Here is a 25,091-nt window from a genome sequence, read left to right on the forward strand (position 1 = left end):
TCCTCCCCAAAACTGTCACTTTGATGCAATCCAGTTCCAAGCTGATGAGCTAAGGAAATCTGATAACTTTGGGGGGGGGGAGGTCTTCTTTAGATCAGTGCTTCAGCTCAGAGCCCAAATGCTCTTATCAGGGACTCTGTTCCCAACATAACGCTACATGAGTAATCGGGCTCTAAATAACCCCAGGCGTTTCTCCTGCAGTTCTTCCTTCTTTCCACTGCTAGCACTGCCTTTGTGAAGGCGGATGGGGCTTGTGAGAAGTCAACAGCGTGTCTACCGAAAAGGGTGTCTGACTCCTGGTTTTGGATCCGGAAGGGTTGATAACAAACTGAAACGGTTACAATATGATACTGCTTAAATTAACTGTGGATATAGATTGTGATCGTGCTCGGCTAAGGTGTGCTTTCAGTCCGCACACAAAACATTTCAGTCGTCTAATCAAATCGAATAAAACAGCGAGGATAGCATGTTCGATCCGTGTGCTATTGTTTTTCAACAAGTGTAATGCCCTTTGTAACGTTTAACCGATTCGTTGAATAGAGCTTGTTATAGGATATTGTGAACTGAACCTATTTTGCTGTGAATTTATATTGAGTGCGAATAGTTTATTGTGTCTGGTCTCGGTCTGTCTGCACTAAATAAATGATTTGTATCAAGTCATTTTTTAGTATGTCTGTCTACTTTTTTACCTTGCGACTAAAGGCCACTCCATGCACTTCACACATTTGCCCTTTTAATTACTCCCTTACTGACATACTTTAACATGCAATGTGCGTGTGATAATAGTTTTAGCAGCCTGTTGCCATTCAGGTGAGACGATACCTAGAAAATCCGTTCTCAGGAGAATTGTGTTTCTTTGCTGATCACGTTCTATGTCGCTTTTTACACAGTTCTTACAAGTGGCACATTGGGGATGAGGAGCAGTGCATGCTGACCCGCATAGCTGTGGACTTCTGCATGGCATGGGGTCACAGGTCATTCCAAGTATTTCAAGACACGAGCAAATGTGTGGACACATTGCGTAGGTTGTGTTGGCCCAACCCTCACAGATTGTGCCAAGTCAAGTAGAGATGCATGTTGTCCTGTTCTAAAGTGACACGTCGTCAACAGCAAAAACATCTCTCAGAGTTCCAGGAATTCCTTGATTGCATTGCTTGCCTTTCCTCAGGAAGACAACACTTGCCAGGCTGGATATTTGCCAAAGGAAGCCAAGAGGACAGGACACCACACCTAGATGCAACTGCATATCTCATTGTCACCAGGAAGGCCCGCCGCAAGTGACCCACCACAGACAGCACTCTGGGCGCAACTTGGCTCACTCGGGACCTGGCCGTGCGACAGAGCGAGACGTGTGCGTAGAGAAGAAACCTTTGGCGTGAGTGTGAGCATCAAGCTTGGTTCCATGGTGTAATGGTTAGCACTCTGGACTTTGAATCCAGCGATCCGAGTTCAAGTCTCGGTGGGACCTGGGCCCCATGGCTGGGGCAGCGGCGGCAAAGCGGTGGTCTCCCTGGGTGAGGGCCTGTGTCTGCATTCAGGGCTGTTTACGTCCCTCTTGGGAGGCTTGGAGACGAAGTGGCGAGACCTCCGGGTTGGCGTGCTGCGTTCACCTTCCTGAAACACCGAGGCCTGGGGCCCCCTGGTGGCGACTGCGTGGCTTTAACGGAGAAGGTGCCTGTGTTGAACCCTTCTTGGAAATAATGGTTTTCCCCGATCTATATAGAAGAGGATGGCTATTATTGTAACAACCAGACATTTGTGTCTGCACTGTCACTCACTCATCTATCTATCTCTATCTCTACAGTGGTAGAGGTCTCGCCTGCCACTCGGGATTCCTTTGCTTGATTCGCGGCCACTGGTTTTCTCCGATCTATGTAGAAGAGGATGTCTTTTATTGTAACAACATTTTGATTCTGCACTGTCACTCACTCACTCATCTATCTATCTATCTATCGACTATTGACTATCGACATTTGCTGTCTGCCGCTGTGATTGTTGGGAGTGAGTGTGGAGGTGCAGGTGTGCATGATTGCTGCTGCCAGGTTTGTTTGTGGTTTTTCTCCTCTACTTTTTTCGTTCTTTCTTTCTGAATGTGTCTTTGACAGTTTTGTAAGAGGTTTTTCTGAAGAGTTTCCCCATGCTGAGCTGACTCCTGCAGTCAGCGAAGTGATCGGGATGTCTGGGGCTGGGACGGGGAGGGGGGGAATCAGAGTTTTTTATTCGAGACTTTAACATGTCGGCATGGCGTTAAAGTGACCTCTGATGAGTTTTTGCCCCTGGAGGAGTGTGTTCTGGTGATCGGGCAAGTTGTCGGTTGTGAAAATATAAAGTCGGCAGCTCGTATGAGCAGGTCTGTTGTGCTGTTTCTGAGCAGCATTGAGTTGGTCTCGCGTATCGTTGAGACTGGTATAGTGATCGGTGGTGTTTTGATCAATGTCACCCCACTAGCAGCTCCGGCCAGGAGAGTTACTTTGTCTAATGTCACTCGTTTTCTGTCAAACGACCTATTAGAGAGGGAACTGGCGAGACATGGGTGGATAATGTCGGGTTTGAAACGTATACCGCTGGGGTGTAAGTCACAGCAGTTGAAACATGTTGTTTCGTTCAGAAGGCAGGTATTCATGATTTTGAATGACATAAATGGGGATCTGAACATTGTGCTTAAGTTCAAGGTTGATGGCAATGATTATGTTGTCTTTGTCACATCTGATTCTATGAAGTGCTTCAACTGCGGTAATGAAGGCCACACTGTTAGGCATTGCCCCGAGAAGGATCAGGATGAGGGTGCTGGTCCCAGTCGACGGGGGGGTCAGCCCAAGCAGGCCAGGTCGGGGAGTGGTGAGCAGCCCGGCCGCCCTACTAGCGGAGCAGCCGAAGTGGCAGAGGAGGCGAGAAGAGGGGCTGCGGGGGAGGCTGTTGAAGAGAGTGAGGGTCTGGAGGTCCAGGTACAGGAGAGTGTGGGCGCTGAGAGGACTTCCGACCGCGGCGGTACCGTGCCGACTGTGGAGGTCCCAGGTGTTAGCGCTGTGTCAGCTAATGTTTGTGGAGCATCAGACAGTACGGATGACAGCCGTTTAACTGGACTGGATGGCAGTATACAGCAGCAGGATGGGGCATCAGGTAGTGGAGTGGGGGTGAGCAGCGAGAGGGCTGGTGACCAGACTGAAAAGATGGAGACTGTGAAGACAACACTGAGCAGTGTGTGGGACACGGGAATGGAAGTGGGGACGGATCCTGGTCAGGACAGCAGGGTTTTTAAAGTGCCTGGGAAGAAACGCATTCGCAAATCTGAGGACGGTGCTTCTGCTAAAAAACGGAGTCCAGCTCCTGAGCCTTGATGAGTCAGTGTGCTCCCAGGAGATGCTCAAAGGAGCCTGCCTAAAACAGTGTGCTACCTAGAGATCCTGAAGTCACCCCCGCAGGCTGTAGAGCAATACTCAAAAGCACCTTTGTTGCTCCCAGAAACAAAAGAGGAAAAACTGGAAAAACCAGTATACCAGTCAAGCAACTTAAGCTCAAGAAGGGAGGCAGCTTGACCAAGCCAGTTTAAGCTGACAAGTTACTGTGACTGCCTATATTGTTTTTCATTTGTTTGTTTTTTATGACATTGGAGTTACAAGGTTCTGCACTGAACACAAATCTACTAAGAAGTGTCTCCTTAAAACTCAACCATAAAAGTAAAATAATAATAAAATAAAAAACTTCAGAAGGAATTATTTTCAACTGAGAATTTGCTTGTACACTGTTACTTAACAAAAATATATTACACTGCACACAAATTATTTCTGACCAATCCAACATGGCCAAACGATATAAACAATGCACTTTTCTTGAACAACCCTGAACACAACTTTATACAGCAGGTCACACATCCTATGCATCATTATTTTCAGAGAAGATGCGTTTTGGAGGAATAGAAAATAAAATCTAAACAATAACAAAAGGCTTCCAGCAAATGTGTTGCTTGGCCCCATAATAAGTATTTGAACTGTTTCAAAGTGAAAGCTTCAGGCCATTTTGATGCGGTTTGCAAGTTAACAAGTTCTGCTGTCCAAACATGACACTATCCGTAAGTTAGCCACTCAAAGTGACTTAATCATACCCTGCAGAACATCCTTCAAAATTAAGCTTTTTCTATGATAGCCTGCAGTGGTTTTCAACCCTGATCCCGAAGGGCCTCCTCTGACTCCAGCAAGTCTGCAACAGCAGCCACACATTCCTCAGCCCAGTTAAAATGAGGCTCATTTTCACAAGTTAAACATTGTAGCGTAAGGTACACTTATAAATTTCAAGTAAAGAAGTGAATTTATAGTGTCACCTTATCACGAATCCTGGAATCTTGTAGAACTCAATTTCTGTAATAATTGGACGCACACACCAATTCCAAAGATATAAATTGTCAAATTTATTCAAAACAAAGACTAAATGTAGCACTACACTAATTATACAAAAGGGAAGAACTAATTAAAATTCAACTCTAGATCAACAAATCACTTCCGTGACCAAATCAAAGACCATGGGATTTCATATGATAACACAAATCGATTAACAAAAAAGGTTATAAACACATTGACTACAATACCGGTTAGTAAGACGAAGGTGAGTCTCTCGTTAGTATTATTAGTCAGACATTAAATAACTACGCAGGTTAGAATTTATGTCAGGTAACTTCTCGTTATATATATATCAGTCTCATTTACGTTTAGGTGCCGAGAAAGATCCTATCATTACTTGTTACCACACTTTCCCTTAACTGATTATTATTCAATGATTTAGGATAGGCAGGGCCACCAATAATCTAATGTCTATTAACTTGTGTCAATTTCAGACTAAACAGTTAAACAGGAATGAGAAGATATTTCTCGACGTTGACAGATTTTATTTCTAAAATTATCAACAAAACAGTTTAATGCAACACACATTTATATTTAAGAAAACTAAATGATATTACACATTCTATAGTTATGAATCACAGATTAACATTTCTAATTGATTTCTCAAATGTCATGAATCATGAACTCCAAACTGTTAAACTTATCTGAACTTCGTCGCAGAGAGGCCTCTCTGGCTTCGGGCTCAGATAACAGCACACGGCACGAGGTCCGTGTGGTTTGGAACAAAGGCAGTCCGGTTCGGCTTTGTCCAAGAACTTCCACTCAGTCGATGCACCTGGAAATTGGGGTTTCTCGAAAGTAGTGTCGTTTCCAAACAGATTTTCCACTGGTTTGAAGGCTCCAAGGTTGTGCACAAAATCTTCTTTGAGGAAAGCAGGGCCCTGTTTGTTCCAAGGGTCAAGTTTCTTAAGACTCAAATAACTATTTAAATGACTGACACTTTCGTATACAGTCGACTTAGTCAATTGTCCAGCTGTATTCACTCCACTGATCAGGTGGGCACAGGCGGGCAGCGCAGTCTGTAAAGTTCTTTATTTAATAAAGTCCTTTAAAAGAATTCTTCGTACGGCTCAATCTCCTTCTCCCAGTTTAACTCTTCTGTTGCCGGCAAAGACTTGGTTGGTTTCTGGTTCCGGTTCTGGCAACAGAGCTACAGGTTGAGCTGTGGCAGCGAGTTACTGGTTCAGGTGAGAGAGAGAGAGAGAAAGACCGTCCGCTGTTCCTTATAGTCTGTCAGATCAATAGGTGATTGGTTCCTGAGTTCTTGAGATTGGATTTCGGTTTCAGCCCCCAGTGTCCTATTGGAGGGGGGCTTGATTTATGACTGATGTCAATCCATGCCATCTTTTGGAAATGCCGGTTGGCCCGGGTTCGTAGCTCTATGTCGGGATTTCGGCTCTCGTCCACTTCAAAGAGTTTTTATCACCTACAGGCCCCTTTCTCCAGACATCTCATAGCAGAATTCCAAACTATTTGGCCTCTTCTTGGTGCCATCCTCCCCAAAACTGTCACTTTGATGCAAACCAGTTCCAAGCTGATGAGCTAAGGAAATCTGATAACTTTGGGGGGGGAGAGGTCTTCTTTAGATCAGTGCTTCAGCTCAGAGCCCAAATGCTCTTATCAGGGACTCTGTTCCCAACATAACGCTACATGAGTAATCGGGCTCTAAATAGCCCCAGGCGTTTCTCCTGCAGTTCTTCCTTCTTTCCACTGCTAGCACTGCCTTTGTGAAGGCGGATGGGGCTTGTGAGAAGTCAACAGCGTGTCTACCGAAAAGGGTGTCTGACTCCTGGTTTTGGATCCGGAAGGGTTGATAACAAACTGAAACGGTTACAATATGATACTGCTTAAATTAACTGTGGATATAGATTGTGATCGTGCTCGGCTAAGGTGTGCTTTCAGTCCGCACACAAAACATTTCAGTCGTCTAATCAAATCGAATAAAACAGCGAGGATAGCATGTTCGATCCGTGTGCTATTGTTTTTCAACAAGTGTAATGCCCTTTGTAACGTTTAACCGATTCGTTGAATAGAGCTTGTTATAGGATATTGTGAACTGAACCTATTTTGCTGTGAATTTATATTGAGTGCGAATAGTTTATTGTGTCTGGTCGCGGTCTGTCTGCACTAAATAAATGATTTGTATCAAGTCATTTTTTAGTTTGTCTGTCTACTTTTTTACCTTGCGACTAAAGGCCACTGCATGCACTTCACACATTTGCCCTTTTAATTACTCCCTTACTGACATACTTTAACATGCAATGTGCGTGTGATAATAGTTTTAGCAGCCTGTTGCCATTCAGGTGAGATGATACCTAGATACCTAGATACCTATACCACTGGTTTTCTCCGATCTATATAGAAGAGGATGTCTTTTATTGTAACAACCAGACATTTGATTCTGCACTGTCACTCACTCACTCATCTATCTATCTATCTATCTATCTATCGACTATTGACTATCGACATTTGCTGTCTGCCGCTGTGATTGTTGGGAGTGAGTGTGGAGGTGCAGGTGTGCATGTTTGCTGCTGCCAGGTTTGTTTGTGGTTTTTCTCCTCTACTTTTTTCGTTCTTTCTTTCTTTCTTTCTGAATGTGTCTTTGACAGTTTTGTAAGAGGTTTTTCTGAAGAGTTTCCCCATGCTGAGCTGACTCCTGCAGTCAGCGAAGTGATCGGGATGTCTGGGGCTGGGTCGGGGAGGGGGGGAATCAGAGTTTTTTATTCGAGACTTTAACACGTCGGCATGGCGTTAAAGTGACCTCTGATGAGTTTTTGCCCCTGGAGGAGTGTGTTCTGGCGATCGGGCAAGTTGTCGGTTGTGAAAATATAAAGTCGGCAGCTCGTATGAGCGGGTCTGTTGTGCTGTTTCTGAGCAGCATTGAGTTGGTCTCGCGTATCGTTGAGACTGGTATAGTGATCGGTGGTGTTTTGATCAATGTCACCCCACTAGCAGCTCCGGCCAGGAGAGTTACTTTGTCTAATGTCCCTCGTTTTCTGTCAAACGACCTATTAGAGAGGGAACTGGCGAGACATGGGTGGATAATGTCGGGTTTGAAACGTATACCGCTGGGGTGTAAGTCACAGCAGTTGAAACATGTTGTTTCGTTCAGAAGGCAGGTATTCATGATTTTGAATGACATAAATGGGGATCTGAACATTGTGCTTAAGTTCAAGGTTGATGGCAATGATTATGTTGTCTTTGTCACATCTGATTCTATGAAGTGCTTCAACTGCGGTAATGAAGGCCACACTGTTAGGCATTGCCCCGAGAAGGATCAGGATGAGGGTGCTGGTCCCAGTCGACGGGGGGGTCAGCCCAAGCAGGCCAGGTCGGGGAGTGGTGAGCAGCCCGGCCGCCCTACTAGCGGAGCAGCCGAAGTGGCAGAGGAGGCGAGAAGAGGGGCTGCGGGGGAGGCTGTTGAAGAGAGTGAGGGTCTGGAGGTCCAGGTACAGGAGAGTGTGGGCGCTGAGAGGACTTCCGACCGCGGCGGTACCGTGCCGACTGTGGAGGTCCCAGGTGTTAGCGGTGTGTCAGCTAATGTTTGTGGAGCATCAGACAGTACGGATGACAGCCGTTTAACTGGACTGGATGGCAGTATACAGCAGCAGGACGGGGCATCAGGTAGTGGAGTGGGGGTGAGCAGCGAGAGGGCTGGTGACCAGACTGAAAAGATGGAGACTGTGAAGACAACACTGAGCAGTGTGTGGGACACGGGAATGGAAGTGGGGACGGATCCTGGTCAGGACAGCAGGGTTTTTAAAGTGCCTGGGAAGAAACGCATTCGCAAATCTGAGGACGGTGCTTCTGCTAAAAAACGGAGTCCAGCTCCTGAGCCTTGATGAGTCAGTGTGCTCCCAGGAGATGCTCAAAGGAGCCTGCCTAAAACAGTGTGCTACCTAGAGATCCTGAAGTCACCCCCGCAACTCAAAAGCACCTGTGTTGCTCCCAGAAACAAAAGAGGAAAAACTGGAAAAACCAGTATACCAGTCAAGCAACTTAAGCTCAAGAAGGGAGGCAGCTTGACCAAGCCAGTTTAAGCTGACAAGTTACTGTGACTGCCTATATTGTTTTTCATTTGTTTGTTTTTTATGACATTGGAGTTACAAGGTTCTGCACTGAACACAAATCTACTAAGAAGTGTCTCCTTAAAACTCAACCATAAAAGTAAAATAATAATAAAATAAAAAACTTCAGAAGGAATTATTTTCAACTGAGAGTTTGCTTGTACACTGTTACTTAACAAAAATATATTACACTGCACACAAATTATTTCTGACCAATCCAACATGGCCAAACGATATAAACAATGCACTTTTCTTGAACAACCCTGAACACAACTTTATACAGCAGGTCACACATCCTATGCATCATTATTTTCAGAGAAGATGCGTTTTGGAGGAATAGAAAATAAAATCTAAACAATAACAAAAGGCTTCCAGCAAATGTGTTGCTTGGCCCCATAATAAGTATTTGAACTGTTTCAAAGTGAAAGCTTCAGACCATTTTGATGCGGTTTGCAAGTTAACAAGTTCTGCTGTCCAAACATGACACTATCCGTAAGTTAGCCACTCAAAGTGACTTAATCATACCCTGCAGAACATCCTTCGAAATTAAGCTTTTTCTATGATAGCCTGCAGTGGTTTTCAACCCTGATCCCGAAGGGCCTCCTCTGACTCCAGCAAGTCTGCAACAGCAGCCACACATTCCTCAGCCCAGTTAAAATGAGGCTCATTTTCACAAGTTAAACATTGTAGCGTAAGGTACACTTATAAATTTCAAGTAAAGAAGTGAATTTATAGTGTCACCATATCACGAATCCTGGAATCTTGTAGAACTCAATTTCTGTAATAATTGGACGCAGACACCAATTCCAAAGATATAAATTGTCAAATTTATTCAAAACAAAGACTAAATGTAGCACTACACTAATTATACAAAAGGGAAGAACTAATTAAAATTCAACTCTAGATCAACAAATCACTTCCGTGACCAAATCAAAGACCATGGGATTTCATATGATAACACAAATCGATTAACAAAAAAGGTTATAAACACATTGACTACAATACCGGTTAGTAAGACGAAGGTGAGTCTCTCGTTAGTATTATTAGTCAGACATTAAATAACTACGCAGGTTAGTATTTATGTCAGGTAACTTCTCGTTATATATATATCAGTCTCATTTACGTTTAGGTGCCGAGAAAGATCCTATCATTACTTGTTACCACACTTTCCCTTAACTGATTATTATTCAATGATTTAGGATAGGCAGGGCCACCAATAATCTAATGTCTATTAACTTGTGTCAATTTCAGACTAAACAGTTAAACAGGAATGAGAAGATATTTCTCGACGTTGACAGATTTTATTTCTAAAATTATCAACAAAACAGTTTAATGCAACACACATTTATATTTAAGAAAACTAAATGATATTACACATTCTAGAGTTATGAATCACAGATTAACATTTCTAATTGATTTCTCAAATGTCATGAATCATGAACTCCAAACTGTTAAACTTATCTGAACTTCGTCGCAGAGAGGCCTCTCTGGCTTCGGGCTCAGATAACAGCACACGGCACGAGGTCCGTGTGGTTTGGAACAAAAGCAGTCCGGTTCGGCTTTGTCCAAGAACTTCCCCTCAGTCGATGCACCTGGAAATTGGGGTTTCTCGAAAGTAGTGTCGTTTCCAAACAGATTTTCCACTGGTTTGAAGGCTCCAAGGTTGTGCACAAAATCTTCTTTGAGGAAAGCAGGGCCCTGTTTGTTCCAAGGGTCAAGTTTCTTAAGACTCAAATAGCTATTTAAATGACTGACACTTTCGTATACAGTCGACTTAGTCAATTGTCCAGCTGTATTCACTCCACTGATCAGGTGGGCACAGGCGGGCAGCGCAGTCTGTAAAGTTCTTTATTTAATAAAGTCCTTTAAAAGAATTCTTCGTACGGCTCAATCTCCTTCTCCCAGTTTAACTCTTCTGTTGCCGGCAAAGACTTGGTTGGTTTCTGGTTCCGGTTCTGGCAACAGAGCTACAGGTTGAGCTGTGGCAGCGAGTTACTGGTTCAGGTGAGAGAGAGAGAGAGAAAGACCGTCCGCTGTTCCTTATAGTCTGTCAGATCAATAGGTGATTGGTTCCTGAGTTCTTGAGATTGGATTTCGGTTTCAGCCCCCAGTGTCCTATTGGAGGGGGGCTTGATTTATGACTGATGTCAATCCATGCCATCTTTTGGAAATGCCGGTTGGCCCGGGTTCGTAGCTCTATGTCGGGATTTCGGCTCTCGTCCACTTCAAAGAGTTTTTATCACCTACAGGCCCCTTTCTCCAGACATCTCATAGCAGAATTCCAAACTATTTGGCCTCTTCTTGGTGCCATCCTCCCCAAAACTGTCACTTTGATGCAAACCAGTTCCAAGCTGATGAGCTAAGGAAATCTGATAACTTTGGGGGGGGAGAGGTCTTCTTTAGATCAGTGCTTCAGCTCAGAGCCCAAATGCTCTTATCAGGGACTCTGTTCCCAACATAACGCTACATGAGTAATCGGGCTCTAAATAGCCCCAGGCGTTTCTCCTGCAGTTCTTCCTTCTTTCCACTGCTAGCACTGCCTTTGTGAAGGCGGATGGGGCTTGTGAGAAGTCAACAGCGTGTCTACCGAAAAGGGTGTCTGACTCCTGGTTTTGGATCCGGAAGGGTTGATAACAAACTGAAACGGTTACAATATGATACTGCTTAAATTAACTGTGGATATAGATTGTGATCGTGCTCGGCTAAGGTGTGCTTTCAGTCCGCACACAAAACATTTCAGTCGTCTAATCAAATCGAATAAAACAGCGAGGATAGCATGTTCGATCCGTGTGCTATTGTTTTTCAACAAGTGTAATGCCCTTTGTAACGTTTAACCGATTCGTTGAATAGAGCTTGTTATAGGATATTGTGAACTGAACCTATTTTGCTGTGAATTTATATTGAGTGCGAATAGTTTATTGTGTCTGGTCGCGGTCTGTCTGCACTAAATAAATGATTTGTATCAAGTCATTTTTTAGTTTGTCTGTCTACTTTTTTACCTTGCGACTAAAGGCCACTCCTTGCACTTCACACATTTGCCCTTTTAATTACTCCCTTACTGACATACTTTAACATGCAATGTGCGTGTGATAATAGTTTTAGCAGCCTGTTGCCATTCAGGTGAGACGATACCTAGAAAATCCGTTCTCAGGAGAATTGTGTTTCTTTGCTGATCACGTTCTATGTCGCTTTTTACACAGTTCTTACAAGTGGCACATTGGGGATGAGGAGCAGTGCATGCTGACCCGCATAGCTGTGGACTTCTGCATGGCATGGGGTCACAGGTCATTCCAAGTATTTCAAGACACGAGCAAATGTGTGGACACATTGCGTAGGTTGTGTTGGCCCAACCCTCACAGATTGTGCCAAGTCAAGTAGAGATGCATGTTGTCCTGTTCTAAAGTGACACGTCGTCAACAGCAAAAACATCTCTCAGAGTTCCAGGAATTCCTTGATTACATTGCTTGCCTTTCCTCAGGAAGACAACACTTGCCAGGCTGGATATTTGCCAAAGGAAGCCAAGAGGACAGGACACCACACCTAGATGCAACTGCATATCTCATTGTCACCAGGAAGGCCCGCCGCAAGTGACCCACCACAGACAGCACTCTGGGCGCAACTTGGCTCACTCGGGACCTGGCCGTGCGACAGAGCGAGACGTGTGCGTAGAGCAGAGACCTTTAGCACAAGCATCAAGCTTGGTTCCGTGGTGTAATGGTTAGCACTCTGGACTCTGAATCCAGCGATCCGAGTTCAAGTCTCGGTGGGACCTGGGCCCCATGGCTGGGGCAGCGGCGGCAAAGCGGTGGTTTCCCTGGGTGAGGGCCTGTGTCTGCGATCAGGGCCGTTTACGTTCTTCTTGGGAGGCTTGGAGACGAAGTGGCGAGACCTCCGGGTTGGCGTGCTGCGTTCACCTTCCTGAAACACCGAGGCCTGGGGCCCCCTGGTGGCGACTGCGTGGCTTTAACGGAGAAGGTGCCTGTGTTGAACCCTTCTTGGAAATAATGGTTTTCCCCGATCTATATAGAAGAGGATGGCTATTATTGTAACAACCAGACATTTGTGTCTGCACTGTCACTCACTCATCTATCTATCTCTATCTCTACAGTGGTAGAGGTCTCGCCTGCCACTCGGGATTCCTTTGCTTGATTCGCGGCCACTGGTTTTCTCCGATCTATATAGAAGAGGATGTCTTTTATTGTAACAACCAGACATTTGATTCTGCACTGTCACTCACTCACTCATCTATCTATCTATCTATCTATCTATCTATCGACTATTGACTATCGACATTTGCTGTCTGCCGCTGTGATTGTTGGGAGTGAGTGTGGAGGTGCAGGTGTGCATGTTTGCTGCTGCCAGGTTTGTTTGTGGTTTTTCTCCTCTACTTTTTTCGTTCTTTCTTTCTTTCTTTCTGAATGTGTCTTTGACAGTTTTGTAAGAGGTTTTTCTGAAGAGTTTCCCCATGCTGAGCTGACTCCTGCAGTCAGCGAAGTGATCGGGATGTCTGGGGCTGGGTCGGGGAGGGGGGGAATCAGAGTTTTTTATTCGAGACTTTAACACGTCGGCATGGCGTTAAAGTGACCTCTGATGAGTTTTTGCCCCTGGAGGAGTGTGTTCTGGCGATCGGGCAAGTTGTCGGTTGTGAAAATATAAAGTCGGCAGCTCGTATGAGCGGGTCTGTTGTGCTGTTTCTGAGCAGCATTGAGTTGGTCTCGCGTATCGTTGAGACTGGTATTGTGATCGGTGGTGTTTTGATCAATGTCACCCCACTAGCAGCTCCGGCCAGGAGAGTTACTTTGTCTAATGTCACTCGTTTTCTGTCAAACGACCTATTAGAGAGGGAACTGGCGAGACATGGGTGGATAATGTCGGGTTTGAAACGTATACCGCTGGGGTGTAAGTCACAGCAGTTGAAACATGTTGTTTCGTTCAGAAGGCAGGTATTCATGATTTTGAATGACATAAATGGGGATCTGAACATTGTGCTTAAGTTCAAGGTTGATGGCAATGATTATGTTGTCTTTGTCACATCTGATTCTATGAAGTGCTTCAACTGCGGTAATGAAGGCCACACTGTTAGGCATTGCCCCGAGAAGGATCAGGATGAGGGTGCTGGTCCCAGTCGACGGGGGGGTCAGCCCAAGCAGGCCAGGTCGGGGAGTGGTGAGCAGCCCGGCCGCCCTACTAGCGGAGCAGCCGAAGTGGCAGAGGAGGCGAGAAGAGGGGCTGCGGGGGAGGCTGTTGAAGAGAGTGAGGGTCTGGAGGTCCAGGTACAGGAGAGTGTGGGCGCTGAGAGGACTTCCGACCGCGGCGGTACCGTGCCGACTGTGGAGGTCCCAGGTGTTAGCGGTGTGTCAGCTAATGTTTGTGGAGCATCAGACAGTACGGATGACAGCCGTTTAACTGGACTGGATGGCAGTATACAGCAGCAGGACGGGGCATCAGGTAGTGGAGTGGGGGTGAGCAGCGAGAGGGCTGGTGACCAGACTGAAAAGATGGAGACTGTGAAGACAACACTGAGCAGTGTGTGGGACACGGGAATGGAAGTGGGGACGGATCCTGGTCAGGACAGCAGGGTTTTTAAAGTGCCTGGGAAGAAACGCATTCGCAAATCTGAGGACGGTGCTTCTGCTAAAAAACGGAGTCCAGCTCCTGAGCCTTGATGAGTCAGTGTGCTCCCAGGAGATGCTCAAAGGAGCCTGCCTAAAACAGTGTGCTACCTAGAGATCCTGAAGTCACCCCCGCAACTCAAAAGCACCTGTGTTGCTCCCAGAAACAAAAGAGGAAAAACTGGAAAAACCAGTATACCAGTCAAGCAACTTAAGCTCAAGAAGGGAGGCAGCTTGACCAAGCCAGTTTAAGCTGACAAGTTACTGTGACTGCCTATATTGTTTTTCATTTGTTTGTTTTTTATGACATTGGAGTTACAAGGTTCTGCACTGAACACAAATCTACTAAGAAGTGTCTCCTTAAAACTCAACCATAAAAGTAAAATAATAATAAAATAAAAAACTTCAGAAGGAATTATTTTCAACTGAGAGTTTGCTTGTACACTGTTACTTAACAAAAATATATTACACTGCACACAAATTATTTCTGACCAATCCAACATGGCCAAACGATATAAACAATGCACTTTTCTTGAACAACCCTGAACACAACTTTATACAGCAGGTCACACATCCTATGCATCATTATTTTCAGAGAAGATGCGTTTTGGAGGAATAGAAAATAAAATCTAAACAATAACAAAAGGCTTCCAGCAAATGTGTTGCTTGGCCCCATAATAAGTATTTGAACTGTTTCAAAGTGAAAGCTTCAGACCATTTTGATGCGGTTTGCAAGTTAACAAGTTCTGCTGTCCAAACATGACACTATCCGTAAGTTAGCCACTCAAAGTGACTTAATCATACCCTGCAGAACATCCTTCGAAATTAAGCTTTTTCTATGATAGCCTGCAGTGGTTTTCAACCCTGATCCCGAAGGGCCTCCTCTGACTCCAGCAAGTCTGCAACAGCAGCCACACATTCCTCAGCCCAGTTAAAATGAGGCTCATTTTCACAAGTTAAACATTGTAGCGTAAGGTACACTTATAAATTTCAAGTAAAGAAGTGAATTTATAGTGTCACCATATCACGAATCCTGGAATCTTGTAGAACTCAATTTCTGTAATAATTGGACGCAGACACCAATTCCAAAGATATAAATTGTCAAATTTATTCAAAACAAAGACTAAATGTAGCACTACACTAATTATACAAAAGGGAAGAACTAATTAAAATTCAACTCTAGATCAACAAATCACTTCCGTGACCAAATCAAAGACCATGGGATTTCATATGATAACACAAATCGATTAACAAAAAAGGTTATAAACACATTGACTACAATACCGGTTAGTAAGACGAAGGTGAGTCTCTCGTTAGTATTATTAGTCAGACATTAAATAACTACGCAGGTTAGTATTTATGTCAGGTAACTTCTCGTTATATATATATCAGTCTCATTTACGTTTAGGTGCCGAGAAAGATCCTATCATTACTTGTTACCACACTTTCCCTTAACTGATTATTATTCAATGATTTAGGATAGGCAGGGCCACCAATAATCTAATGTCTATTAACTTGTGTCAATTTCAGACTAAACAGTTAAACAGGAATGAGAAGATATTTCTCGACGTTGACAGATTTTATTTCTAAAATTATCAACAAAACAGTTTAATGCAACACACATTTATATTTAAGAAAACTAAATGATATTACACATTCTAGAGTTATGAATCACAGATTAACATTTCTAATTGATTTCTCAAATGTCATGAATCATGAACTCCAAACTGTTAAACTTATCTGAACTTCGTCGCAGAGAGGCCTCTCTGGCTTCGGGCTCAGATAACAGCACACGGCACGAGGTCCGTGTGGTTTGGAACAAAGGCAGTCCGGTTCGGCTTTGTCCAAGAACTTCCACTCAGTCGATGCACCTGGAAATTGGGGTTTCTCGAAAGTAGTGTCGTTTCCAAACAGATTTTCCACTGGTTTGAAGGCTCCAAGGTTGTGCACAAAATCTTCTTTGAGGAAAGCAGGGCCCTGTTTGTTCCAAGGGTCAAGTTTCTTAAGACTCAAATAGCTATTTAAATGACTGACACTTTCGTATACAGTCGACTTAGTCAATTGTCCAGCTGTATTCACTCCACTGATCAGGTGGGCACAGGCGGGCAGCGCAGTCTGTAAAGTTCTTTATTTAATAAAGTCCTTTAAAAGAATTCTTCGTACGGCTCAATCTCCTTCTCCCAGTTTAACTCTTCTGTTGCCGGCAAAGACTTGGTTGGTTTCTGGTTCCGGTTCTGGCAACAGAGCTACAGGTTGAGCTGTGGCAGCGAGTTACTGGTTCAGGTGAGAGAGAGAGAGAGAAAGACCGTCCGCTGTTCCTTATAGTCTGTCAGATCAATAGGTGATTGGTTCCTGAGTTCTTGAGATTGGATTTCGGTTTCAGCCCCCAGTGTCCTATTGGAGGGGGGCTTGATTTATGACTGATGTCAATCCATGCCATCTTTTGGAAATGCCGGTTGGCCCGGGTTCGTAGCTCTATGTCGGGATTTCGGCTCTCGTCCACTTCAAAGAGTTTTTATCACCTACAGGCCCCTTTCTCCAGACATCTCATAGCAGAATTCCAAACTATTTGGCCTCTTCTTGGTGCCATCCTCCCCAAAACTGTCACTTTGATGCAAACCAGTTCCAAGCTGATGAGCTAAGGAAATCTGATAACTTTGGGGGGGGAGAGGTCTTCTTTAGATCAGTGCTTCAGCTCAGAGCCCAAATGCTCTTATCAGGGACTCTGTTCCCAACATAACGCTACATGAGTAATCGGGCTCTAAATAGCCCCAGGCGTTTCTCCTGCAGTTCTTCCTTCTTTCCACTGCTAGCACTGCCTTTGTGAAGGCGGATGGGGCTTGTGAGAAGTCAACAGCGTGTCTACCGAAAAGGGTGTCTGACTCCTGGTTTTGGATCCGGAAGGGTTGATAACAAACTGAAACGGTTACAATATGATACTGCTTAAATTAACTGTGGATATAGATTGTGATCGTGCTCGGCTAAGGTGTGCTTTCAGTCCGCACACAAAACATTTCAGTCGTCTAATCAAATCGAATAAAACAGCGAGGATAGCATGTTCGATCCGTGTGCTATTGTTTTTCAACAAGTGTAATGCCCTTTGTAACGTTTAACCGATTCGTTGAATAGAGCTTGTTATAGGATATTGTGAACTGAACCTATTTTGCTGTGAATTTATATTGAGTGCGAATAGTTTATTGTGTCTGGTCGCGGTCTGTCTGCACTAAATAAATGATTTGTATCAAGTCATTTTTTAGTTTGTCTGTCTACTTTTTTACCTTGCGACTAAAGGCCACTCCTTGCACTTCACACATTTGCCCTTTTAATTACTCCCTTACTGACATACTTTAACATGCAATGTGCGTGTGATAATAGTTTTAGCAGCCTGTTGCCATTCAGGTGAGACGATACCTAGAAAATCCGTTCTCAGGAGAATTGTGTTTCTTTGCTGATCACGTTCTATGTCGCTTTTTACACAGTTCTTACAAGTGGCACATTGGGGATGAGGAGCAGTGCATGCTGACCCGCATAGCTGTGGACTTCTGCATGGCATGGGGTCACAGGTCATTCCAAGTATTTCAAGACACGAGCAAATGTGTGGACACATTGCGTAGGTTGTGTTGGCCCAACCCTCACAGATTGTGCCAAGTCAAGTAGAGATGCATGTTGTCCTGTTCTAAAGTGACACGTCGTCAACAGCAAAAACATCTCTCAGAGTTCCAGGAATTCCTTGATTGCATTGCTTGCCTTTCCTCAGGAAGACAACACTTGCCAGGCTGGATATTTGCCAAAGGAAGCCAAGAGGACAGGACACCACACCTAGATGCAACTGCATATCTCATTGTCACCAGGAAGGCCCGCCGCAAGTGACCCACCACAGACAGCACTCTGGGCGCAACTTGGCTCACTCGGGACCTGGCCGTGCGACAGAGCGAGACGTGTGCGTAGAGCAGAGACCTTTAGCACAAGCATCAAGCTTGGTTCCATGGTGTAATGGTTAGCACTCTGGACTCTGAATCCAGCGATCCGAGTTCAAGTCTCGGTGGGACCTGGGCCCCATGGCTGGGGCAGCGGCGGCAAAGCGGTGGTCTCCCTGGGTGAGGGCCTGTGTCTGCGATCAGGGCCGTTTACGTTCTTCTTGGGAGGCTTGGAGACGAAGTGGCGAGACCTCCGGGTTGGCGTGCTGCGTTCACCTTCCTGAAACACCGAGGCCTGGGGCCCCCTGGTGGCGACTGCCTGGCTTTAACGGAGAAGGTGCCTGTGTTGAACCCTTCTTGGAAATAATGGTTTTCCCCGATCTATATAGAAGAGGATGTCTTTTATTGTAACAACCAGACATTTGATTCTGCACTGTCACTCACTCACTCATCTATCTATCTATCTATCTATCGACTATTGACTATCGACATTTGCTGTCTGCCGCTGTGATTGTTGGGAGTGAGTGTGGAGGTGCAGGTGTGCATGTTTGCTGCTGCCAGGTTTGTTTGTGGTTTTTCTCCTCTACTTTTTTCGTTCTTTCTTTCTTTCTTTCTGAATGTGTCTTTGACAGTTTTGTAAGAGGTTTTTCTGAAGAGTTTCCCCATGCTGAGCTGACTCCTGCAGTCAGCGAAGTGATCGGGATGTCTGGGGCTGGGTCGGGGAGGGGGGGAATCAGAGTTTTTTATTCGAGACTTTTACACGTCGGCATGGCGTTAAAGTGACCTCTGATGAGTTTTTGCCCCTGGAGGAGTGTGTTCTGGCGATCGGGCAAGTTGTCGGTTGTGAAAATATAAAGTCGGCAGCTCGTATGAGCGGGTCTGTTGTGCTGTTTCTGAGCAGCATTGAGTTGGTCTCGCGTATCGTTGAGACTGGTATAGTGATCGGTGGTGTTTTGATCAATGTCACCCCACTAGCAGCTCCGGCCAGGAGAGTTACTTTGTCTAATGTCCCTCGTTTTCTGTCAAACGACCTATTAGAGAGGGAACTGGCGAGACATGGGTGGATAATGTCGGGTTTGAAACGTATACCGCTGGGGTGTAAGTCACAGCAGTTGAAACATGTTGTTTCGTTCAGAAGGCAGGTATTCATGATTTTGAATGACATAAATGGGGATCTGAACATTGTGCTTAAGTTCAAGGTTGATGGCAATGATTATGTTGTCTTTGTCACATCTGATTCTATGAAGTGCTTCAACTGCGGTAATGAAGGCCACACTGTTAGGCATTGCCCCGAGAAGGATCAGGATGAGGGTGCTGGTCCCAGTCGACGGGGGGGTCAGCCCAAGCAGGCCAGGTCGGGGAGTGGTGAGCAGCCCGGCCGCCCTACTAGCGGAGCAGCCGAAGTGGCAGAGGAGGCGAGAAGAGGGGCTGCGGGGGAGGCTGTTGAAGAGAGTGAGGGTCTGAAGGTCCAGGTACAGGAGAGTGTGGGCGCTGAGAGGACTTCCGACCGCGGCGGTACCGTGCCGACTGTGGAGGTCCCAGGTGTTAGCGGTGTGTCAGCTAATGTTTGTGGAGCATCAGACAGTACGGATGACAGCCGTTTAACTGGACTGGATGGCAGTATACAGCAGCAGGACGGGGCATCAGGTAGTGGAGTGGGGGTGAGCAGCGAGAGGGCTGGTGACCAGACTGAAAAGATGGAGACTGTGAAGACAACACTGAGCAGTGTGTGGGACACGGGAATGGAAGTGGGGACGGATCCTGGTCAGGACAGCAGGATTTTTAAAGTGCCTGGGAAGAAACGCATTCGCAAATCTGAGGACGGTGCTTCTGCTAAAAAACGGAGTCCAGCTCCTGAGCCTTGATGAGTCAGTGTGCTCCCAGGAGATGCTCAAAGGAGCCTGCCTAAAACAGTGTGCTACCTAGAGATCCTGAAGTCACCCCCGCAACTCAAAAGCACCTGTGTTGCTCCCAGAAACAAAAGAGGAAAAACTGGAAAAACCAGTATACCAGTCAAGCAACTTAAGCTCAAGAAGGGAGGTAGCTTGACCAAGCCAGTTTAAGCTGACAAGTTACTGTGACTGCCTATATTGTTTTTCATTTGTTTGTTTTTTATGACATTGGAGTTACAAGGTTCTGCACTGAACACAAATCTACTAAGAAGTGTCTCCTTAAAACTCAACCATAAAAGTAAAATAATAATAAAATAAAAAACTTCAGAAGGAATTATTTTCAACTGAGAGTTTGCTTGTACACTGTTACTTAACAAAAATATATTACACTGCACACAAATTATTTCTGACCAATCCAACATGGCCAAACGATATAAACAATGCACTTTTCTTGAACAACCCTGAACACAACTTTATACAGCAGGTCACACATCCTATGCATCATTATTTTCAGAGAAGATGCGTTTTGGAGGAATAGAAAATAAAATCTAAACAATAACAAAAGGCTTCCAGCAAATGTGTTGCTTGGCCCCATAATAAGTATTTGAACTGTTTCAAAGTGAAAGCTTCAGACCATTTTGATGCGGTTTGCAAGTTAACAAGTTCTGCTGTCCAAACATGACACTATCCGTAAGTTAGCCACTCAAAGTGACTTAATCATACCCTGCAGAACATCCTTCAAAATTAAGCTTTTTCTATGATAGCCTGCAGTGGTTTTCAACCCTGATCCCGAAGGGCCTCCTCTGACTCCAGCAAGTCTGCAACAGCAGCCACACATTCCTCAGCCCAGTTAAAATGAGGCTCATTTTCACAAGTTAAACATTGTAGCGTAAGGTACACTTATAAATTTCAAGTAAAGAAGTGAATTTATAGTGTCACCTTATCACGAATCCTGGAATCTTGTAGAACTCAATTTCTGTAATAATTGGACGCAGACACCAATTCCAAAGATATAAATTGTCAAATTTATTCAAAACAAAGACTAAATGTAGCACTACACTAATTATACAAAAGGGAAGAACTAATTAAAATTCAACTCTAGATCAACAAATCACTTCCGTGACCAAATCAAAGACCATGGGATTTCATATGATAACACAATTCGATTAACAAAAAAGGTTATAAACACATTGACTACAATACCGGTTAGTAAGACGAAGGTGAGTCTCTCGTTAGTATTATTAGTCAGACATTAAATAACTACGCAGGTTAGTATTTATGTCAGGTAACTTCTCGTTATATATATATCAGTCTCATTTACGTTTAGGTGCCGAGAAAGATCCTATCATTACTTGTTACCACACTTTCCCTTAACTGATTATTATTCAATGATTTAGGATAGGCAGGGCCACCAATAATCTAATGTCTATTAACTTGTGTCAATTTCAGACTAAACAGTTAAACAGGAATGAGAAGATATTTCTCGACGTTGACAGATTTTATTTCTAAAATTATCAACAAAACAGTTTAATGCAACACACATTTATATTTAAGAAAACTAAATGATATTACACATTCTAGAGTTATGAATCACAGATTAACATTTCTAATTGATTTCTCAAATGTCATGAATCATGAACTCCAAACTGTTAAACTTATCTGAACTTCGTCGCAGAGAGGCCTCTCTGGCTTCGGGCTCAGATAACAGCACACGGCACGAGGTCCGTGTGGTTTGGAACAAAGGCAGTCCGGTTCGGCTTTGTCCAAGAACTTCCACTCAGTCGATGCACCTGGAAATTGGGGTTTCTCGAAAGTAGTGTCGTTTCCAAACAGATTTTCCACTGGTTTGAAGGCTCCAAGTTTGTGCACAAAATCTTCTTTGAGGAAAGCAGGGCCCTGTTTGTTCCAAGGGTCAAGTTTCTTAAGACTCAAATAGCTATTTAAATGACTGACACTTTCGTATACAGTCGACTTAGTCAATTGTCCAGCTGTATTCACTCCACTGATCAGGTGGGCACAGGCGGGCAGCGCAGTCTGTAAAGTTCTTTATTTAATAAAGTCCTTTAAAAGAATTCTTCGTACGGCTCAATCTCCTTCTCCCAGTTTAACTCTTCTGTTGCCGGCAATGACTTGGTTGGTTTCTGGTTCCGGTTCTGGCAACAGAGCTACAGGTGGAGCTGTGGCAGCGAGTTACTGGTTCAGGTGAGAGAGAGAGAGAGAAAGACCGTCCGCTGTTCCTTATAGTCTGTCAGATCAATAGGTGATTGGTTCCTGAGTTCTTGAGATTGGATTTCGGTTTCAGCCCCCAGTGTCCTATTGGAGGGGGGCTTGATTTATGACTGATGTCAATCCATGCCATCTTTTGGAAATGCCGGTTGGCCCGGGTTCGTAGCTCTATGTCGGGATTTCGGCTCTCGTCCACTTCAAAGAGTTTTTATCACCTACAGGCCCCTTTCTCCAGACATCTCATAGCAGAATTCCAAACTATTTGGCCTCTTCTTGGTGCCATCCTCCCCAAAACTGTCACTTTGATGCAATCCAGTTCCAAGCTGATGAGCTAAGGAAATCTGATAACTTTGGGGGGGGAGAGGTCTTCTTTAGATCAGTGCTTCAGCTCAGAGCCCAAATGCTCTTATCAGGGACTCTGTTCCCAACATAACGCTACATGAGAAATCGGGCTCTAAATAACCCCAGGCGTTTCTCCTGCAGTTCTTCCTTCTTTCCACTGCTAGCACTGCCTTTGTGAAGGCGGATGGGGCTTGTGAGAAGTCAACAGCGTGTCTACCGAAAAGGGTGTCTGACTCCTGGTTTTGGATCCGGAAGGGTTGATAACAAACTGAAACGGTTACAATATGATACTGCTTAAATTAACTGTGGATATAGATTGTGATCGTGCTCGGCTAAGGTGTGCTTTCAGTCCGCACACAAAACATTTCAGTCGTCTAATCAAATCGAATAAAACAGCGAGGATAGCATGTTCGATCCGTGTGCTATTGTTTTTCAACAAGTGTAATGCCCTTTGTAACGTTTAACCGATTCGTTGAATAGAGCTTGTTATAGGATATTGTGAACTGAACCTATTTTGCTGTGAATTTATATTGACTGCGAATAGTTTATTGTGTCTGGTCTCGGTCTGTCTGCACTAAATAAATGATTTGTATCAAGTCATTTTTTAGTATGTCTGTCTACTTTTTTACCTTGCGACTAAAGGCCACTCCATGCACTTCACACATTTGCCCTTTTAATTACTCCCTTACTGACATACTTTAACATGCAATGTGCGTGTGATAATAGTTTTAGCAGCCTGTTGCCATTCAGGTGAGATGATACCTAGATACCTAGATACCTATACCACTGGTTTTCTCCGATCTATATAGAAGAGGATGTCTTTTATTGTAACAACCAGACATTTGATTCTGCACTGTCACTCACTCACTCATCTATCTATCTATCTATCTATCTATCGACTATTGACTATCGACATTTGCTGTCTGCCGCTGTGATTGTTGGGAGTGAGTGTGGAGGTGCAGGTGTGCATGTTTGCTGCTGCCAGGTTTGTTTGTGGTTTTTCTCCTCTACTTTTTTCGTTCTTTCTTTCTTTCTTTCTGAATGTGTCTTTGACAGTTTTGTAAGAGGTTTTTCTGAAGAGTTTCCCCATGCTGAGCTGACTCCTGCAGTCAGCGAAGTGATCGGGATGTCTGGGGCTGGGTCGGGGAGGGGGGGAATCAGAGTTTTTTATTCGAGACTTTAACACGTCGGCATGGCGTTAAAGTGACCTCTGATGAGTTTTTGCCCCTGGAGGAGTGTGTTCTGGCGATCGGGCAAGTTGTCGGTTGTGAAAATATAAAGTCGGCAGCTCGTATGAGCGGGTCTGTTGTGCTGTTTCTGAGCAGCATTGAGTTGGTCTCGCGTATCGTTGAGACTGGTATAGTGATCGGTGGTGTTTTGATCAATGTCACCCCACTAGCAGCTCCGGCCAGGAGAGTTACTTTGTCTAATGTCCCTCGTTTTCTGTCAAACGACCTATTAGAGAGGGAACTGGCGAGACATGGGTGGATAATGTCGGGTTTGAAACGTATACCGCTGGGGTGTAAGTCACAGCAGTTGAAACATGTTGTTTCGTTCAGAAGGCAGGTATTCATGATTTTGAATGACATAAATGGGGATCTGAACATTGTGCTTAAGTTCAAGGTTGATGGCAATGATTATGTTGTCTTTGTCACATCTGATTCTATGAAGTGCTTCAACTGCGGTAATGAAGGCCACACTGTTAGGCATTGCCCCGAGAAGGATCAGGATGAGGGTGCTGGTCCCAGTCGACGGGGGGGTCAGCCCAAGCAGGCCAGGTCGGGGAGTGGTGAGCAGCCCGGCCGCCCTACTAGCGGAGCAGCCGAAGTGGCAGAGGAGGCGAGAAGAGGGGCTGCGGGGGAGGCTGTTGAAGAGAGTGAGGGTCTGGAGGTCCAGGTACAGGAGAGTGTGGGCGCTGAGAGGACTTCCGACCGCGGCGGTACCGTGCCGACTGTGGAGGTCCCAGGTGTTAGCGGTGTGTCAGCTAATGTTTGTGGAGCATCAGACAGTACGGATGACAGCCGTTTAACTGGACTGGATGGCAGTATACAGCAGCAGGATGGGGCATCAGGTAGTGGAGTGGGGGTGAGCAGCGAGAGGGCTGGTGACCAGACTGAAAAGATGGAGACTGTGAAGACAACACTGAGCAGTGTGTGGGACACGGGAATGGAAGTGGGGACGGATCCTGGTCAGGACAGCAGGGTTTTTAAAGTGCCTGGGAAGAAACGCATTCGCAAATCTGAGGACGGTGCTTCTGCTAAAAAACGGAGTCCAGCTCCTGAGCCTTGATGAGTCAGTGTGCTCCCAGGAGATGCTCAAAGGAGCCTGCCTAAAACAGTGTGCTACCTAGAGATCCTGAAGTCACCCCCGCAACTCAAAAGCACCTGTGTTGCTCCCAGAAACAAAAGAGGAAAAACTGGAAAAACCAGTATACCAGTCAAGCAACTTAAGCTCAAGAAGGGAGGCAGCTTGACCAAGCCAGTTTAAGCTGACAAGTTACTGTGACTGCCTATATTGTTTTTCATTTGTTTGTTTTTTATGACATTGGAGTTACAAGGTTCTGCACTGAACACAAATCTACTAAGAAGTGTCTCCTTAAAACTCAACCATAAAAGTAAAATAATAATAAAATAAAAAACTT

At 44.9% G+C, this 25,091-nt stretch overlaps 3 non-coding genes across 3 annotated transcripts; all 3 read left to right on the forward strand.

The window, feature by feature from the left end:
- The first annotated feature begins 1,396 nt into the window (after positions 1 to 1,396).
- trnaq-uug (transfer RNA glutamine (anticodon UUG)) lies at positions 1,397 to 1,468 on the forward strand. The gene has a single exon. It is a non-coding gene; the product is annotated as a tRNA-Gln (tRNA).
- Positions 1,469 to 12,161: 10,693 nt separating this feature from the next.
- On the forward strand, positions 12,162 to 12,233 carry trnaq-cug (transfer RNA glutamine (anticodon CUG)). The gene has a single exon. It is a non-coding gene; the product is annotated as a tRNA-Gln (tRNA).
- Positions 12,234 to 18,052: 5,819 nt separating this feature from the next.
- trnaq-cug (transfer RNA glutamine (anticodon CUG)) lies at positions 18,053 to 18,124 on the forward strand. The gene has a single exon. It is a non-coding gene; the product is annotated as a tRNA-Gln (tRNA).
- The last annotated feature ends 6,967 nt before the right edge of the window (positions 18,125 to 25,091 follow it).

Source organism: Amia ocellicauda, chromosome 19 (genome assembly GCF_036373705.1).
Source record: "Amia ocellicauda isolate fAmiCal2 chromosome 19, fAmiCal2.hap1, whole genome shotgun sequence".
Taxonomy (NCBI): Eukaryota; Metazoa; Chordata; class Actinopteri; order Amiiformes; family Amiidae; genus Amia; species Amia ocellicauda.